Source organism: Choloepus didactylus, chromosome 6 (genome assembly GCF_015220235.1).
Source record: "Choloepus didactylus isolate mChoDid1 chromosome 6, mChoDid1.pri, whole genome shotgun sequence".
In the NCBI taxonomy this organism is placed as follows: Eukaryota; Metazoa; Chordata; class Mammalia; order Pilosa; family Megalonychidae; genus Choloepus; species Choloepus didactylus.
Window position 1 is genome coordinate 140,690,647 of NC_051312.1, and position 16,992 is coordinate 140,707,638.

Sequence of the window (16,992 nt, forward strand, 5' to 3'; positions counted from 1 at the left end):
TACAATTTGTTTTGTATGACTGCATGGTATGTGAATATATCTCAATAAAATGAATTAAAAAAAAAAAAAGAAGAGCTTATATTTTTTAACTGAAACAAGCAACTGATAATGACCTAGACTAAATATGGGTATAGGAGATAGGAGAGACTCCCCCAATTTTTGAGAGTCATCTCTACACACAGACCCTTTCAATCAATCGATTGTACAAGCCCCTTCAATGTAAAGTGCCCACACTACTATGTACCCGCTGGTATTTTTGGAAGAGCATCGTTTAAATGAACGTGTTAAAGTAGTAGTGTCTAAGTCTTATATTCGATGTTGATCAAGCCAAGGGGAAAATGTCCCTGGGGACTCTGTCACCCAGAGCCCCGAATATGACAACAGTCCCCAAGAATGGGATTCCCATAACCAAGTGAGAAATAGCCCCACACCTAGGAGACAATCGGGGACAGTGACTGGGGACTGACGCTCCTCAACCCGCAGGGCAGGAAAGCCCCGTGAGCGCCCTCAGTGGGTCTAGCGGGACCGTTTTACTTTCTGGTGTGTCGCTGTCATCTACCTGGGTTATCTATGTTTCTGTGCTGTGGACATTGCCACCAGGAAATGCCAAAATTATTCTTAACTCCTCCGGCGCCCCGGTAAAGACGGACAGACTCTCGTAGAGGACAGTAGTGTACGCCAGGGTCACCCCTGCTTTGGAAGCTGGCCAAAAGGCAAGTTAAAAATGATCATTAAAAAGCAGATCTACTGCTGACCCCAAGGAGGGAGTTAAAAGAACCCCCTCCCCCAACAGACTCCTGGACTAAAGCCGCAGCCAAGTCCACAGGAGCACTCAAATGCTCATTGCTGCCGACTTGGTCCCTGCGCGCACCCCCATAAACCTGCGGGTCTCCTGAAGGGGCGCCCTAACCCCATGGTGCTCACCGGGTGCTTCTAGCTGGGCCCGAACAACACGTCCGAGTCCCACGGGCTCACCTCCAGGTGGCGGCGCTGAGTCCTGGGGGCGGTGGAAGGATGACCTGAGGGCCCCGGGTCGCCACCGGCTACACCACAGGCGCCGCGGGTCACACCCGGTGTGAGGGAGAGAAGCAGCCGCCACCGCCACGGCCAGCTCAGAGGAGGAGGATCGTGCCCTGCATACCACCGGAATACACAAATAGTGTCCGCCCCGACGCGGACAATCATTCCAGGCCTGCTCAGAGACGCGACGCAGGGACCAAATAAAACTGGCCCCGCCCACTGTGCCACGTGACCCTGAGGAAGCGCCTCTACTACCCACCGGCCAAAAGATGCAACAGCTGGCAGCTATCTCCAGAGAGGGTAATGTCGCTTAATTACTTCAAGACTCAGGATTATCCCCAAACACAGCCCGGTGGGGCACTAGAGGCAAGGGGAGCAGATATAAACCCGCTCCTGTACCTTGTTACATGGCTGTTTATGGCCTGGTTCTTGGCCTATCCCTACAGGAGCTTACTCACCTCAGAGCCGCCTGTGCCTCGTGCACGACTGAGGAAGCGCTGACTACTCTTCCACACCGAGTTATGCTCCAAAGGATCAACACAGATGCCACCCTAGAGGGCCGGACACCACTGACAAAGTCCAAAACAAGGATAAACTGTAAATTGCCTTACAGTTATTTTGGAGGGGACACCTTGCCACAAATCAAACTAACTCTACTGATGCTGTTGGCAATACCCCCAGAATAAATTATAACTTGCAGGCACTCACCACTGTAAAAAATACAAGAGACAACCACCACTACGTGTTCAAGGAAACCAAGTTAGCCTTGCTGCTGGAAAACTATGCAAAAAGTTTCACTTGATCTCTGTTCCCTGTACACGCACACACCGCACCACAGCTGAGCCCCCCACTGCAGAATCAGGATGACTACTATTTGGCAGCTTTGAGTAAAGATACGAAAGAGATGAAAAATCCAAATTAGAATTTCTTTTTTTAAATTACTTTATCAAATAAAAAAACACTGGCAACTACTCGGAGGCGGGGCAAGATGGCGGACTGGTGAGCTGTATGTTTTAGTTACTCCTCCAGGAAACTAGGTAGAAAGCCAGGAACTGCGTGGACTGGACACCACAGAGCAATCTGACTTTGGGCATACTTCATACAACACTCATGAAGACGTGGAACTGCTGAGATCAGCGAAATCTGTAAGTTTTTGTGGCCTGGGGACCCGCACCCCTCCCTGCCAGGCTCAGTCCCGTAGGAGGAGGGGCTGTCAGCTCCGGGAAGGAGAAGGGAGAACTGCAGTGGCAGCCCTTATCGGAAACTCATTCTACTGATCCAAACTCCAACCATAGATAGACTGTGACCAGACACCAGAGAATCTGAGAGCAGCCAGCCCAGCAGAGAGGAGACAGGCATAGAAAAAAAAACACAAAAAACTCCAAAATAAAACCGGAGGATTTTTGGAGTTCTGGTGAACACAGAAAGGGGAAGGGGAGAGCTCAGGCCCTGAGGCTCATATGCAAATCCCGAAGAAAAGCTGATCTCTCTGCCCTGTGGACCTTTCCTTAATGGCCCTAATTGCTTTGCTCTTAGCATTTCAATAACCCATTAGATCTCTGAGGAGGGCCCCTTTTTTTAATCCTTTTTTCTTTTTCTAAAACAATTACTCTAATAAGCCCAATACAGAAAGCTTCAAAGACTTGCAATTTGGGCAGGGCAAGACAAGAGCAGAACTAAGAGAGCTCTGAGACAAAAGGCAATAATCCAGTGGCTGAGAAAATTCACTAAACACCACAACTTCCCAAGAAAAGGGGGGTGTCTGCTCACAGCCATCATCCTGGTGGACAGGAAACACTCCTGCCCGTCACCAGGCCCATAGCCCAGACCTGCCCCAGACAACCCAGTGGGACGGAAGCGCTTCAAATAACAGGCACACACCACAAAACTGGGTGTGGACATTAGCCTTCCCTGCAACCTCAGCTGATTGTCCCAGAGTTGGGAAGGTGGAGCAGAGTGAATTAACAAAGCCCCATTCACCCATCATTTCAGCAGACTGGGAGCCTCCCTACACAGCCCAGCAGCCCAGAACTGCCCTGGGGGGACGGCACTCACCTGTGACATAGCACAGTCATCCCTCAACAGAGGACCCGGGGTGCACGGCCTGGAAGAGGGGCCCACTTGCAAGTCTCAGGAGCCATACGCCAATACCAAAGACTTGTGGGTCAGTGGCAGAGACAAACTGTGGCAGGACTGAACTGAAGGATTAGACTATTGCAGCAGCTTTAAAACTCTAGGATCACAAGGGAGATTTGATTGTTAGAGCAACCCCCCCTCCCTGACTGCCCAGAAACATGCCCCATATACAGGGCAGGCAACACCAACTACACACGCAAGCTTGGTACACCAATTGGACCCCACAAGACTCACTCCCCCACTCACCAAAAAGGCTAAGCAGGGGAGAACTGGCTTGTGGAGAACAGGTGGCTCGTGGACGCCACCTGCTGGTTAGTTAGAGAAAGTGTACTCCACAATTAGACAATTGTATAAAAATGTAGCTTATGAGGGGTGACAATGGGATTGGGAAAGCCATAAGGACCACACTCCACTTTGTCTAGTTTATGGATGGATGAGTAGAAAAATAGGGGAAGGAAACAAACAGACAAAGGTACCCAGTGTTCTTTTTTACTTCAATTGCTCTTTTTCACTCTAATTATTATTATTGTTATTTTTGTGTGTGTGCTAAGGAAGGTGTCAGGGATTGATTTAGGTGATGAATGTACAACTATGTAATGGTACTGTGAACAATCGAAAGTGCGATTTGTTTTGTATGACTGCGTGGTATGTGAATATGTCTCAATAAAATGATTAAAAAAAAAAAACAGTGGCGTTGTTGCATGTTTGAAATGCAGTCTGTTTAAAATGGCAATTTTGTATGCAGTTTGGAGTCATATTTTTCCTTGAATATCTTTTGATTCAACAATGTGGTATGATCTTAATATATACAAAAAAACTTCATTCTTGTGAGTCATTTAAATACGTAAAATGTACACACTGGTACTGAGAGTTTCTGTTTTGATTCTTGTGCCGGTTTGAATGTATTATGTCCCCCAGAAAAAGCCATATTCTTTGATGCAATCTTGTGGGGCAGACATAATAGTGGGGATTAAGTTGGAACGTTTGGATTAGGTTGTTTGCAGGGAGATGCGCCCCACCCAACTGTAGATGATAACTGATGGGATATCTCCATGGAGGCGTGGCCCCACCCATTCAGGGTGGGCCTTGATCAGTGGAGCCATATAAATGAGCTGACTCAAAGAGAAGGAACTCAGTGCAGCTGTGAGTGACGTTTTGAAGAGGAGCAAGCTTGCTAGAGAGGAACGTCCTGGGAGAAAGTCATTTTGAAACCAGAACTTTTATTGCAGACGCCAGCCACGTGCCTTCCCAGCTAACAGAGGTTTTCCAGATGCCATTGGCCATCCTCCAGTGAAGGTACCCAATTACTGATGTGTTACCTTGGACACTTTATGGCCTTAAGACTGTAACTGTGTAGCCAAATAAACCCCCTTTTTATAAAAGCCAATCCATCTCTGGTGTTTTGCATTCTGCAACATTAGCAAACTAGAACAATTCTTTTATAATAAACTACCTTTGATTTAAATATTTAAAAAAAATAGAATTTCAAGAGATGAAAAACTCCACTTGTGAAATAAAAAATACAGTGAAAGGGATTAAGATCAGATTAGACCCACCCAAAAAAGAAATTAGTGAATTTAAAGGAATAGCAATATAAACACCAACAGTAAAAATAGAAAACAAATGAACAGAGCATTGCCAAACTATGACACATCTTCAGGAGGTCTAATACATGGAGACTGAAATGCCAGGGGGGATCAGAAAAAATAATGGAATAAATAATGGCCATTTTTTTTTAATTCTGTGAAAATTACAAACCTACAAATTCAAGAAGCTCAAAGAACTCCATGCAGAGAAAACATGAGGAAAACATGTCCAAAGTACATTATTATCAAATTGCTTAAAATCAGAGTTAAAGAGATATTATGTCACCAGAGGGAAAAAAAGATACTTGAGCACTTGACATAGATGTGACATAAAGAAGAATGAGATATCAGACATTACACAACAATATAAATCAGTGGAGAGAGAAGTAATACCCTTAAATTACTGAAAGAAATAGTGACTGCCAACCTAGAATTCTATACCCAGTGAAAATATCTTTCAGCAATTAAGAAGAAATAAACATTTTTAAATACAAAATGTGAAAATTATAGTATCTAGTCAGTATATCATAAGCATTACATAATGGTACAGATTAATGGAATTGTTATTCTTTGCATCCAGTATCACCACGTTCAAAGATCTCATACAGTAAAATCTGAATGTGTGAAGTTTTATGTTACTCTTTAATGTTAAAATTGTAAATTTGTAAGTCGTATGAAGAATAAAGGAGACTATTGCCCTCAAGAAGCATTGGGACTAGAGGATAAAAGCAGGTTTAGCTTTAACATCATAAGTTCATGTTTTATTGTTAACAATTTATATTTTCTCAGTTGAATATTTTACTGGTTGTAAACAAGAATTTTTGCTTAGCATCTACTTTCAAAGACTTTAAAAGGAAAGAAGAGATGCAACTATATCATATTATCATATTATTGTGAATTATTCAAAACTCAGTATTATATGCCTTGCATTTGAAAAATAAATTTGAGTATTTTTTTTCTTAGATAGTATTTCCAAATGAACCATCATAATTCTTTATTTTAACAGCAGTTTTATTGAGATACAGTCACATACCATACAACCCATCAAAAGTATACAATAAATAGCTTTTAGTATAATCACAGAGATGTGCATATATAACCACAATCAATTTTAGAACATTTTCATTATTCCAAAAAGAAAAATCCCATATCCTTTGTGGTCACTTCTTAATCACTCTATCTTTCCCCTGCTCTATAACCACTAATCTAGTTTTGTCTCTATAATTTTTTTATATTTATGTTTTATATCCATGGAATCATACAATATACAGTACTTTGTGTCTGGTTTAATTCACTTAGAATAATATTTTTTCATTATTGCAATTTTTTGAGAATAGTTGTAGGTGTACAGACAAGTCATGTAAAAAAATACAACATTCCCATACAACCCCCTATTGTTGATACTTTGCATTAGTGTGGTACCTTTATTACATTGATAATGGAATACTAAAATATTACTGTTAACTATAGTCCATAGTTTACATTAGGTGTATTTTATCCATATACCACTCAATTATTAACACCTTGCAATAGCATCATGCATTTCTTTTAATTCATGAAAGAACATTCCTATATTTGTACTATTAACCATGGTTCATTATCCACAACAGGGTTCCCTGTGTTAAAAAGTCTCATGTTTTGGCTTCTAAGTTTCCTTTTAGTAACCTGAACAACCCAAAATTTCCCCATTCAGCCACATTCACAAACATAATTCAGCACTAATAATTACACTCACAATAATGAGCTACCTTCACTACTATCCATTTCCAAACATTTACAATAAACCTAAATAGAAAGTCTCCACAAATTAAGCATCTGGTCTCCATTCTCTACCCCCATTCTACACCCTAATAATCTATATTCTGGATTGTAACTCTATGAATTTGCTTATTGTAATTAGTTCAAGTCAGTGAGATCATTCAGTATTTGTCCTTTTTTGTCTGGCTTATATCACTCAACATAATGTCCTTAAGGTTCATCCATGTTGTTGAATGATTCAGGACTCCATTCCTTCTTTCAAGTGTATAATATTATATTGGATGTGTATACCATATTTTGTTTATCCATTCATCAGTTGATGGACACTTGGGTTGCTTCCATCTTCTGGCAATTGTGAATAATGCTGCTATGAACATCACTGTTCATGTCCCTGCTTTCAGTCCTTCTGCGTATACCTAAATGCGGGAATGATGGATCATATAGCAAATCTGTACTTATCTTTCTGAGGAACCACCAAACTGTCTTCCACAGTGGCTGCATTCTTACATTTTACATTCCAACTAGCAGTGAATGAGTACTTCAGTTTTTCCATGTCTTCTCCAACACCTGAAGATTTCTGTTTTGTTTTGTTTTTTTTGATAGTGGCCACTCTAGTAAGTGTGAAATGATATTTCATTGTGGTTTTGCTTTACATTTCCCTAATTCTTGGTGATGTTGAGCATCTTTTCATGTAATCTTTGGCCATATGTATTTCCTCTTTGGAAAAATGTCTATTCAAGTCTTTTGCCCATTTTTTAATTGGGTTGTTGGTCTTTGTATTATTGAGTTGTAGGATTTTTCTATATTCTGGATATTAAACTCTTATTGGATATGTGGTGTCCAAATATTAACTCCCATTGAGTAGGTTGCCTTTTCACTATCTTGACAAAGTCCTTTGAAGCACAAAAGTTTTTAAATTTGAGGAGGTCACACTTATTTTCCTTTGTTGCTTGTGTTCTGTGTGTCAAGTCTAAGAAACCACTGCCTACCTCAAGATCTTGAAGTTGCTTCCCCACACTTTCTTCCAGGAATTTTATAGTCTGGGATCTTATATTTAGGTCTTTGATCCATTTTGAGTTAATTTTTGCATAATGTGTGAGATAGAGGTCCTCTTTCATTATTTTGCATATGGATATCCAGTTCTCACAGCACCATTTTTTGAAGAGACTCTTCTTTCCCAGTTGAGTGGATTTGGCAGACTTGTCAAATATCAATTAGCCACAGATGTGAACATCTATTTCTGAACTCTTGATTCAATTCCATTGGTCAATGTATCTGTCTTTATGCTAGCACCATGCTGTGTTGACTACTGTAGTTTTGTAATATGCTTTAAATTCAGTTAAGTGTGAATCTTCCAATTTCATTATTTATTTTCAAGATGTTTTTGGCTGTTTGGGGTTCCTTACATTTCCAAATAAACTTGTTAATTGGTTTTTCCGTTTCTGCAAAGTAGGCTGTTCGAATTTTTAATTGATAATGCATTGAATCTGTATATCAATTTGTATACAATTGACATCTTAACAATATTTAGTCTTCCAACTGGTGAACATGAATTGTCCTTCCTTTTATTTAGGTCTTCTTTGATTTCTTTTAGCAGTGTTTTGTAGTTTTCTGTGTATATGTCTTTTACATTTTGGTTAAAATTATTCCTAGATCTTTGATTCTTTCAGTTGCTACTGTAAATGGAATTTTGTTCTTGATTTTCTCCTGAAGTTGCTTGTTCTTGCATGTTGATTTTGTATCCTGTCACTTTGCTGAACTCATTAGCTCTAGTAGCTTTGTTATAGATCTTAGGACTTTCTATATTTAGCATCATGTCATCTGCAAATAGTGAAGGTTTTACTTCTACCTCTGCAATCTTGCATGTCAACTAGACTACTAGCGTAATGTTAAGCAACAGTGGTGACAGTGGGCATCCCTGTTTTATTCCAGATCTTAAAGGGAAAGCTTTCAGTCTTTTACCACTGAGTATGATGTTAGCTGTGGGTTTTTCATATATGGCCTTAAGCACGTTGAGAATTTTCACTCTATTCCTGTCTTTTGAAGTGAATTTATTAAGAAAGGATGCTGGATTTTTTCAAATGCCTTTTCTGCATCAATCTAGATGATAGTGGGTTTTCCCCCTGCAATTTTTTAATGTTAATTACATCAATTAATTTTTCTTGTGTTGAACCACACTTGAATACTTGGGATAAAATTCACTTTATCATGGTGTATAATTATTTTAATGTGCTTTTGGATTTGAGTTGAAAGTATTTTGTTGAGCATTTTTGCATCTATATTCATTAGAGAAGTTGTTCTGTAGTTTTCTTTTCTTGCAGTCTCTTTATCTGGCATAGGTGTTAGGGTGATGTTGACTTCATAGAATGAGTTAAGTAGTGTTCCCTCCTCTTAAATTTTTTGGAAAAGTTTGAGCAGTACTGGTATTCTTGGAATGATTGGTGGAATTCACCTGTAAGGCCAGCTGGTCCTGGGATTTTCTTTGTTGGGAGATTTTTGTCTCTACTTGTAATTGGTCTGTTGAGGACTGCTATATTCTAGAGTCACTGTGGGTTGTTCTTGTGTTTCTAGGAATTTGTCCATTTCATCTAAGTCATGTAATTTTTTGGAGACAGTCATTCATAATACACTCTCATGATCTTTTTTATATGTCTGGGGTCAGTAGAAATTTTTATTTTTTTGCACCTTTTCTCTTTTATTATTTATTTGTGATCTAAGGGTTTTTCAATTGTATTGATATTCTGAAAGTATCAACTTTTGATCTTTAAAAGTCTATTGCTTTTTATTCTCAATTTCATTTATTTCTACTCTAATTTTTGTTATTTCTTTCCTTCTGCTTGCTTTGGGATTACTTTGCTATTCCTTTTTTAGTTATTCCAGGTGTGCAGTTAGGTCTTTGACTTTAGCTCTTTCTTCTTTATTAATGTAGGCAATGAGGGCTATAATTTCCCTCTCAGCACTGCCTTTGCTGCATCTCCTACTTTTTGATATGTTGTTCGAAGCACTTGTGCAGGGGTCATGCTCTCCTTGAACACTAGGGTGAAGGCCCCAACTTCTCCAATCATCAAGGTGGTGGACAGGCTTTCCATGAACTCAATTTTGCCAAGTTTCTGCCACTTTAAAACAAAGATGGCCTCACCTACAGTTTTCAATAAAACATTCACTTCCTTCTTAGGCATCATTGGAAGTATCTTTAGCTTCCATATTTCTACCAACAATCTCTTCAAAGCATTCTGGATTTTCCTAGGAAGTACTTCACAATTCTTCCAGCTTCTATACATTACCCAACTCCTAAGCTTTTTCCACATTTTAGGTATTTATAATAGCAGCATCTCACTTTCTGGAACCAAACACTGTTTCAGATTTTTGGATGCTAAAAAATATCCAAATAGGTTGTCCTAAACAATGGGAATTTATTGTCTAATGGTTTTGAGGCTAGTAGAAGTCCAAAATCAAGGTGCCATCAAGGCATTGCTTTCTTCAAAAGTCTGTGGCATTATGGGACAGTCTGCGGACAATTCTTTGTCCTTGTGTTTTCTGTCACATGACAATGTACAAGGCATCTGTCCTGGCTTCTCCTTTTTTGTATGTGTTCTATTGACATTCAGCTTCTGGATGCTCCCTGCAGCTTTCCTTCTCTGTGACCTTCCCTCTAAGGCCTTCAGTAATAAAATTAAGAACATCCTGATACAGCTGGGTCACACCTTACCTGAAGTAACCTCATCAAAAGGCCCTATTTACAAGAGTCCACACCCTCAGGATTGGATTAAGTTTAAGAACATGTTTTACTGGAGTACAGAGTTCTAAGGCACTGTAACCCACTTTAAAGACTCATCCATAAGCTTGGCTCAGGATAGTTCCTTCTCTTTCAACTGGCCATTGAGGAACACCAATATGGCCAGAGGTACCAGAGGGGGAAGAAGTGCTGGTGTAAGAGTGTTGGATGGTGTGGGGATTTGGGACACTCTCCTGTGCAACATACTGTTGACCTCTGGTCACATTGGGATTGAACTTGAATGTACTATTTCCACTTGTGTGCCCTGTATGACTTATGAATTGGAGGTCCGATGATTCCAGCTCTTAATGGGCAATATGCTCAATTGGTATTTCATGATTAAACATTCTAAATCTATGAGGGCCCCATAACATTGAAGATATTGTTTCTTTAAAGGCACATAACCCTCCAATGTGCATGGCATGGCCTTGAATCAGAATCCCAGGCACCTGATGGGGGGATATCTCATTGGGATTCACCACAAATTCCACACCACAACTTTTTCCATCACTGACAACTCCCATGGCATAAAGCCTGTTGGATCATATGACCCAAGTACGGGACTACAAAGCTGCCAGCTGTAGAGCCCTTTCCTTCTTTGAGCCCCACTCCTAGGAGGAAGATTCCATGTAACCTTGCCTGTGGTTGAGAGCTGTATTCCTGAGTATGGAGTAGGTTGTTTCCACAACTCTAGAAAATCTGTCAAGTATCACAACCCTCTTTGTGTTAGAGGATGCATGATGAAGCAATTTGTGTTTTACTTTGGGCAAGATGTTTCAGAATTCCACAGATGACAGGACACTTAAAAAAAGTTAACTGAAGTGGTAAGCTCTTAAATCTTTGTAGAGTTTACATTCCACTCTTTGCCATTGCCTCCAATATAAAGGCACTACTTGCTTTTCCTACATAATCAGCAAGATAACATGAATATAACAGATCAATGGTATTTTTGGTGGGCTACCCAGATGGTTTGGATGTTTTCTACCTATATCATGACACTGAACAGCAGTTATATTTGCCTTAGGTAAAACTGTAAATTACTACTGTTATCCATTCCACTTGAATGAAAAACTCTTTCTAAGTTCACTATCTGAATTGAAATGAGAAAGTTCTGAAGTTCAGAAAATCCTTTATTAAACTACTTTGGGTAAAAGGGGAAATGCAACTGAAATTACAAATCTAAATATTCCAAGAATTCTAGTAATATACTACATATCAACATTTATTGGACACCTTTGAATATTTTTAAAGGAAAAATCAGACCAAGAAAGACTTAACAAAAATGAAAGCTTGAAATATATTAATTAAATATCAGGTCAAAAAACTGGAAAAGAACCAAAAATAAAGCAGAATAAAGCATAAATAAAGAATAAAGATAAAAGCAGAAATAATGATGCACAAAAGAAAAACCATAGATCCATTTAATAATTTAAATATTTAATGAGCAAAATGTTAAACTACCTGTTAACCTGATAAAGAAAAAATGGAAACAGTTCAAAATATACTATAATAAATAAGAAGGAAATCAACATTAAACTGTATAAAAACTTTGTCTTCTTGCAGAATCTAGGCAATCAATTTAAAATCAGAGAAGAAAAATCCCATAGGAAAATAAGAACCAATAATTTCTTAGGGAGGTACGAGCTATCATTAGAGATAGAAAGCTTAAACAGACCAATTTTCAGGGGAATTCTAGAGAGCCTTCATAATACAATTAGTCCCACTCTATAAATTGGTCCATAGTTTGAAAATGAATTAAAAGTTCTGGTTCTTTTAAAAGTAAGGGTAACACTGAAATATGAACCAGATAAAAAATAGTACAAAAACCCAAAATGATGGATCACTACCACATATGGATAGCAATGAAAAAATATCAAATATCATATTAGCAAACAGAAACACACACCACAGTAAGAAAATAATACAACACGACAATATGGGATTGATTCCAAAAATTCTAGATTTGTTCCATATTAGAAAATATATCAAAGCTTATTACATATTATTATATATAAGGAAGCAATCCTGATTTTCTTTACAGATGTTGAAAAGACTTTTGGCAAAATCAAACCCATTTTTTATTAAATAAAGAAAACACTCAAGAAAATTGAAACTGATGGATACTCTCTTAATATGAAAAAATAAAAACAGATATTCATCAAGAAGTCAGTCTCTTACTTAACAGATTAACATTAGGTGCACTACTGGTAAGATCAAGAAAAAGGGAAGGCTGACACTAACCCCATTACTATTCATTGTGCTAGAATTCTTAGCCAATGCAATTACACAAGCAGCAATTAAACACTGCTGATGGGAACATAAAATGTAGGAGACACTTAGGAAATCATTTTGGCAGTTCCATAAAAAATCAAATATAGAGTTACCATATGACCCAGCAATTTCACTCCTAGGTATATACTCATGAGAATTAAAACTGTATTCACACAAAAAATTGTATGTTCATTTTCACATCACCATTACACATAATAGTCACAATTGTCAATCAGCTGATGAATGAATAAACCAAATATACTATAACCAAACAAACAAATTACATATTTGGCCATAATAAGGAATTAAGGATAGATACAAGCTAAAACACAGATGAACTTGAAATCATTATGCTAAGTGAAAGAAATAAAACACATAAAACCACATAATGTATGATTTCATTGAAATTAAACATACAGAATAGGCATTATTGTTTTTAGGAGGTGGGGGGAGGGGAGAGTGGGGAATAACTAATAATGAGGACAGGGTTCCTTAGTGGAGTGAGTACAATATTATATTTAGATAGTGTTGATGTTTGCTCCATCTTGAGAATATACTAATATGCACTGATTTGTATACTTTGAAAGCATACATTTTATGGCATGTAACCAATATCAATGAAAATATCTACAGTGAGCTGCATTTCATGTGTGAAAAACTGAAAATTAAATACGTATATATCTATATCTATATATATTTAGTTTTCCAAAGAATCACTGAAAATAAACACAGAAATTAATGAGGTTGTTTACTACATGGAACAGGTGAAAATGAGGACAAAAAAAATTGGAATAGAAAGTAGAGAGACATCTGAATATTCCTCTCTGTATAGTTCTGACATCACAACCATTTTAAATTACATATATTCAAAAACATGAATAATTAAAATCAACCAAATGTTGGGAAAAAAATAATCAAACAACAACAGTTACAAGAAACTTAGCTATATTAAAATGCATAACCACACTGAAGATAAAAGAGGAAAATAACTGAGCAAAGTACCCTGAAATACATTATATTGCCATATATTCAGAGGCTAATGACAAAAAGAATATACAAATAGCATACTCCAGTTATTAAATTTATTTTTACAGAGTTATGAACTGGCAATTTTGAAACTATTATCCTAGAAATTGATCATATAATTAATAATATTGCAAATATATCCAGCAGGTAGGTAGAGATATAAACACTTTGTTGATAATAAAAAGACAGGTTTCTTACCAACAGGAAAAGGAGGGGTTAGAATAAACACAATAGTCTTGGTTTCAAATCAAAGATATCATCCTATACTCGTAAGTTTTAATAAATATATACACAGGAATAGATACAGAAATTGATAGAGGATTTATCTTATATACATAAATGCATTTCCTAACTTTGCAAAGATTCTAGAAACTAATCCACTCCAACAGCAATATCTAGTACTCAGATAATGGCTTCTATAATACCATTTTCCATTAAAAGAACAAGGAGAGATTGAAAACATGTCTGAATTCAGGGCAAACATTTTATTGGAAGAGCTGTGTTATTAGAAAACATGCAGAAAGGACAGGAATGAGTCTGAAGGAGGCCCCAATGGCTAAGTGTGAAAGAATTTGAGCTGTAAAAAAAATAACTCATAATAAAAGAGTAATTATCCAAGAGTCCATTTATGTCTTTTAAAAATGAATACAACCCTATACTTAGCCTCCTGTGGAACCACCACACTGCCCTCTAGAGGGGCTGCACCATTTTATTTCCCCATCAACAGTGAATAGGTGTATCCGTCTCATCACATCTTCTCCAGCACTTGTATCATTCTGTTTATTTTTTAAACAGTTTTATTCAAACACCATTCAATCCATCCCAAGTACACAATCAATGGTTCCTGGTACAATCACATGGATATTCTTAAAAGACTGAATGTTTTACAGGACAAAGAAGACTGATAAACTGTCCAAACTGGTGAAAACTGGAAAGACATAATGGAATGACGTGTGTGACCCTAGATTCTCCCATGGATCAAAATGCTTTTAAGAAGGACTTAATTGGAACAATAATTGATATTTGAATAAGGTCTGACTATTAAGCAACATTGTCTGGTTTTGATAATGGTACTGTAGTTACAGAAGGACGCTGGGTAAAGAGCATAGAGGAATTCTGTACATGATCTTTGCAAATTTTTTTGTAAACATGATAAAAATAAAAATAAACTTAAAATAAAAATTAGAAATAGTATGATATTGGTGACATATTGAACACAAACATTTTTAAAGTATTACCTATAGCAAACATTTTATTATTGTTAATGAAAGCATATAATCGATTTCAGCAAATATTTCTTGTCCACCCAGAATGTCTGATAATTGAAATATATAAAGCATGAGCAGCACTGGAGAAATAAACTATGGCCTACCACATAAAGATTTTCATTGTCTTATGAAAACAGAGTTAAGTACACAAATGTTTCTAGGAATATGTTGTATTATCAATAATAAATGCCTTTATTTTTTGTGATGAACCTCATTGACAAGTAAAGCAATAGCTAAGGACTTTCCTCTAACAATGTGCAGTACCATTCTTTCCATGCCAAACAAAATTCACAGTAAGGATATATGCTCTTTTGCAATATATTTGATGTTATTTTGATAGCAATGAATGCCATTTTTATAATGCCAACCATATTCTGCCCTTATTATAACCTGAGATACATGTTATTTCTCCTGAAATACATGTTATTACTCTTCTAATCACCCTCTTTTAATGCTGTTCTGGTAATAAAAGGTTGTATAATAAGTAAACTCTTCAAATTGAAGGCATTAATAATGTTAGAGGCCCTCAGAAAGGGGTGGCATGTGGTTCCCCATCACAAATGGGAACAAGACAGTAAAAATAATAAAAGAAGGGTGGTAAGAAAAATAGAAAAAAAAAAAAAGAAGATCTGGAGATTTGGTTCTACCTGAAGCTGCATGCACAGTTGGTAATGCAGCATTTTATGGAATCCTGGTGCCAATATGGGTAACAATATTGATAAGAATGAGGAAGTGTCTTAATATTTGGCATTTATGAGTTTCAGTGAGTGGGCTGTAGTGTTTATTTATCCCAGTGATAGGGAACTCACCATATTTGTCCCATTCAGGAATAGAGCATTGTGCCTCTGCAATGTCTACAGAAGATCGCAAATCACAAAGATACTTGAATACTTATGTACTCTTATTAAATACATAAATCATTTCTTCAGAGAGGACAACAAGGAAAAGGAAGAAAGAAAAGTTCAGCTTAGGAGTACTTTTTATATAAATAAAACATAAACGAAAATCAAGCGACTGATACTGGGTTCAGGGAGTGGAGTATGCATGGTCATTTAAACAATAAGAAGATAGAGCTGCTAAACATCTAGAAAACAAAATAGCACAGTTAAATTCACAGTGACTGAATACTGAGTGGACATTAGAAAAACAGTAAAATAGTAATGATTAAAATTACCTTAAAAATGTTTCATTTGTCCCTGAAAAGACTATGTCTTGGTTTGCCAAGGTTTTTATGACAAATACCAAATAATAGTTTGGCTTCTACAACCAGAATTTATGGTCTATGGTCATGGATACTAGAAGTCCAAAATCAAGGTATCAACAGGCTATTCTTTCTCCTGGAATCTGCAGCATTCTGGTTGTGTTTTCCTGGCAATCTTGGGGTTCCTTAACTTGTATCTGCCTCTGCCATATGATGATCTGCCTTATTTTCTGGTTTCTGTCTTCTACTGACTTCTGGCTTCTTTTAATGACTGAATCCAACTTCCCCTCCTTATGGGAGACACGAGTCATGTGGATTAAGAACCACCTGATTCAATTTGGCCTCATCTAAATAGGATTTCAAGGATCCTACTCACAAATACCCACAGCTTAATAAATTATATCTTCTAACATCCTATTTACAACTTGGTTCACACCCACAGGATCATGGATAAAGAATGGAATATGTCTTTAACGGAACAGGACTCAATCCTCAAAATAACAGTTTAAGAGTCTTAGAGTAGTTAACTTCTGCCTACATTCTCAAAAGAAAAACAGTTCAATGTCCTATTCTAGAAAAGAAATTGTCACAAATTTATCCAAGAAAAGTTTCTTTCAAAGTATAATTCCTCTCAGAGCTGCATTTGAGATTTCATACCTTAAAATCCACATGGGGATAACACATGGAAGCCAATAGAAAAGAATATAATTTAGTTGTTCTGGGGTCTCTGTGTGTTTAACCTTTCTGTAACATCAATGATCCCAACCATCCTAGTACCCAGAGAAAGTCCGTGATCTCTATAATATTTCTACAGATTCCCATAAGGGAGAGGGCAGGAGGGGATAAGGTATGTAAAAGTCATTTTACATTCTAAAGTCACATTTGAGTTTCATTTATATCTCCAGAAGTTTCTGAATGTTACCAGAAATGTAACCAAAGTTCTTCTTCCTT